The sequence below is a fragment of the Clupea harengus genome, chromosome 21 (assembly GCF_900700415.2).
Source record: "Clupea harengus chromosome 21, Ch_v2.0.2, whole genome shotgun sequence".
NCBI classification, from domain to species: domain Eukaryota; kingdom Metazoa; phylum Chordata; class Actinopteri; order Clupeiformes; family Clupeidae; genus Clupea; species Clupea harengus.
This window is the reverse complement of record NC_045172.1, coordinates 14,236,361-14,240,346: the sequence shown is the minus strand read 5'-3', so window position 1 is coordinate 14,240,346 and position 3,986 is coordinate 14,236,361. Positions and strand designations below refer to the sequence as shown.

At 45.2% G+C, this 3,986-nt stretch overlaps 1 long non-coding RNA gene across 1 annotated transcript; it reads right to left on the bottom strand.

Moving 5' to 3' along the window:
* Positions 1–908: 908 nt before the first annotated feature.
* On the bottom strand, positions 909–3,986 carry LOC116218208. The gene is made up of 2 exons (XR_004162736.2): positions 3,893–3,986; positions 909–3,434 (listed from the first exon to the last, which is right to left on the bottom strand). It is a non-coding gene; the product is annotated as an uncharacterized LOC116218208 (long non-coding RNA).

Sequence of the window (3,986 nt, the reverse complement as noted above, 5' to 3'; positions counted from 1 at the left end):
CACGCACGCACGCACACACACACACTGACACGCACGCACGCTCACACACACACAACGCCCGTACAAGTCGAAACGCAGTCCCGGCTCACACATTATTCATGGCCACCAGGCTTTGGCATGCTCCGCTGTAAGACACACTTCCATCTCACACTAGCTTGAGGGGTTAAGGCTCACTTCAGTGTTCCTCTATGGGAATATCCATGCTGCTGTACAACAACAACGAAACCACTGTAATATTAAATGGGATACACAATCATGCAGTTTTTATACATTTGGAGGTTTGCGGGTTAGTTGATCTTCTACACACACATGTCAATACAAGTGAAACCCCTGAGTTTAATTTTTTTAATTTTTATTATTTTTACAGTCGAATTTTCTGACAACATAATGTGTATGACTTATTATTGTCTTTTCATCTGACTTTCTCAGAAGATAAGTCGTCTGACCTTACTTTCATGAGGTATTCTTCTCCTCATTCAATTTACTGAATAAAAATGAAGTAGAGGATAGAACACAATGTCTTTGTCACACACACACACACACACACAATGCCAGCATATGGATTACACAATAACTGTGATGTTTCTTATAAAACACAGGCTGTTTTGCTGGCAACAGCCTTGGCCAGGAGTAATCATAACTGGCAAGGCCATTGTTCGCTTGCCAACCTGCATTTTCCACCTCTTTTCATCCCCGTGTATGGCGGCCATGTTTTCTGAAGGGGTCAACTCTTAAAAAACCGGGCCTTTTTCATCTCCTGACGTTGATCACACCCTTGCCTACGTCTGTTGTAACATCGAGCAGAAAGGTACCGTGATTAGCTGTTTACCGCTCAGCAATTAAGCCTCAGATGGCCCAGGTCCATTTTGTGTAAACACATGCTATTTGTACTGTAAACTTTTTTTTCATTTCACATGCGGCCATTTGGAGTACGGTGGCCCGGTGGTTCTCTCAGAACCTGTCAAGAGTAGAGATAGCAAACCCTCAGCCTTTTGATATACAACCGCAAAAAAAAAACGACAACCGCATGACAATGGAGGCACTACGTTTGAAAGCCAATTAAGTCCCCACGTGTAATTACCAGTGCTGGGGGCGAGGGTCCTGTCTCTGAACTTGTCTCCTTAACAATAATGTTAATGATGTGTCAGCAGTCTCCCCTGCCCCGCGAAAAAAAGCAGTTGTCCCAAACGAATACGTCCTCTTTATCCCAGCTTTTGGCTCCAATTCCTGTTATAAAACTGATAACCTTTAGCTCTGCAGGCTGTCTTGCCCTCCCTCCTCTCAGCCTTCCAAACTCCTATTGTCTTGGGCCGTAAAGCCCAGGGGGAAGTCATTGTGTAAATGAGAGGACAGAGGACAGTGACCCCACCAGTCACCTCTGGAGATCCTGAGGGCAGAAGCATGCGGAGGTCACTGGCAGGGTGTCAAGCCACCACTGGGATGTTCCGATGTGACTGGCCGAGAGGAGGACAGACAGAAAAATGAAAAAGAAATGAATTAGTCTAGTAGTTAGCACTTAGCTTAATTACTCAGAACATGCTGTGGTTGGCCACAATTTTTTTCTTTTCCTGGCACTGTTTCCTTAGCACGCTAGTGCTTAAGCTGTGGCTGACCTAAATCCCTGGCTAGCATAAATGGAATAACAACTCTCCTAACCAACATACACTTTCTGTTATTGGTGTAGAAAAACAAACAAACAAACAAACAAACAAAACTGAATAGGCTACGGCCTTTATTACTTCTCATCAAAATCTGTTCCCTTGTCTACTTAAGTCAAACAAAGTGAGCTGAAATTTCAATTTAAAGCTAAATATATTGATGGGTTCTAATTTATTGGTATGCGGAAGAACAAAATCAAGGCAGACTTGCACTCTGCTATTGGTTAAGCCCATGCTAAATGTTTTTGCACCTGTCGTAAGGGCTTTTGTTGACTAGAAGCTTTGTGTTTTGGAGGAATTTTCCAGGGTGGGACTTTTGTTCCAAAACCTAACCTAACCTAACCTAACCTAAGGGCGCTTCAAAGAGATCTGAAGGTGTCACAGCAGCCTAGGAGCCAAAGGCAGAACAAACAGCAACGGTCTGGCGGGGTACAAGGGGCGCAATGGTGTGGGGTGTTTATTTTTTATTGTGCAGGTGATAAATCATTGTAACAGGTTTATTTACCAGGCCTGTCCAGGGAACTGTAAAACCGGGCAATAAAACAAACAAACACAGTAAACAGTTCCAGAAGACAAAGCATAGGGAAAGCACATTTTCTTATGCAGCTTTTCCAAGATAAGATTAGGGCTTGTGGTAATGTTTCAGTAACCAACCTCTGAGAGAATCCATGTCTCCTCTCTCCCAGTCTCTTAAAAGGCACAAGCTCACTTTGGCTCCACAGATTTTCATTAGTTTAGTTTCGATATGATAAACGCCGTTCTTGAGCTTTTTGTTTCCTGTGAGACCAACTTTTAGTACACAAACACGTCTGGCGACTAGCCCGGTCCAGGTTGGGTTAATTACGTCTGGCGCTGAGATTTAGCGTGATATTAAGTGGCGCTCGTTTCCTTCGGCTCTAATCAGAAAGTCAGCTGTCGACCTTTTGACCCAACCACTACATATTTGGTTGCCCTGGTCACCAGAGGGTAGAGGTTCACACAGGGGCCAGCCTGGGTTGGGAGGTGGTGGACTGGCTGCTAAAGTTTCTTCCTGATTTTCCAGCCTCTGGCCTATTGTTTCTCCAAAGAAACATCCTCTCAGGGCATGCCTTTTAATCATAGTAACACAGACGCAGACACACACACACACACACACTCAAATATCAAAACACACAGCTTGCCTAAAATTTCACATGCATATGTTGTTACATTCATCCTACAGCAACCCCCGGTCCTAATGCAATGCCAATGGCTGCAGTCATTCCTTTCTTGCAGCAGTCAATATAAAGAAAAATTAGATCTCCTTACATTGGGGTGGCCCATTCAAATCAATGGAACTTTTGGCAACATTCTGAGGAGTGGTATAGTAAGCTTACCATAAAGTCTACCACGGCTGTGTCTACTGTTATAACTGCAACACATACACAGAGGGAGAAAGTGAAAGAGACAGAGAAACACGGAGGCAGATGCATTCAGTGTCTCACTTGCTTTCGAGTTTGTTTGTTTTACAACAAAACACTCTCCCAAGCCTGCCAAACCGTCTGCTCCCTGGACTTGAGAGTCGCAGCTCAGCAGTGGGCTGTTGCAAGTGCAAATGAGGGAGCAGACCAGGAGGGCTTGTGTTTGTGTGTGTGTGTGTGTGTGTGTGTGTCTTCTTTGGCTCCGGCTTCCTTGCGACGATTACCCAGGGAGATTTCCTGCCCAGGTGTCTGCTGGGAATGCCAGACCTCCGGCTGGGCCCTGATAGTGTCATCTGTGTGCCGACATCCGCCACAGAGTCTGGGCTGGGATGGCCTCCTGGTGAGAAGTAACCATCAGGGATGATGAGCGTGTGTGTGTGTGTGTGTGTGTGTAATGGAACGGCAGATCTCCTGTCCAGGAAACCAAGAGTTTTGATTTGTTCCCTTCTGGCCTTTTATATCGCAGATGATTTTGCAATTCAATTTGAAAGAGAGAGAGGCAGGCTGGGGGCTGGGGGTGACTACGGTGACTATCAGTGCTTTTGAGTGTGGGTTATTTCTGGTGTTCATAAGCCCAGTACGGCATCAACAATCTTTGTTGTTCCAGAGCCTGACTTTATTCTCTCTCTCTCTCTCTTTTCTTACACATTATTGTATTAAACACGGTGAAATCAAATCTTTGGGTTGAAACTCAGAGCCTCTGCTTACTTTGTCAGCAATCATTTGTATTCATAGGAATGGCGCATATCAGTCAATCAGGGGGGAAACAAACAAACAACAAGCTGGCTTTCTCACCCCTTGAAGCCTCTAGCCTCCCACGGTGCATCTGACGGAGCCTCTCCAGGCTCCTGGGTCCTGAAGTGTGTGTGTGTGAGAGAGAGAGATATCT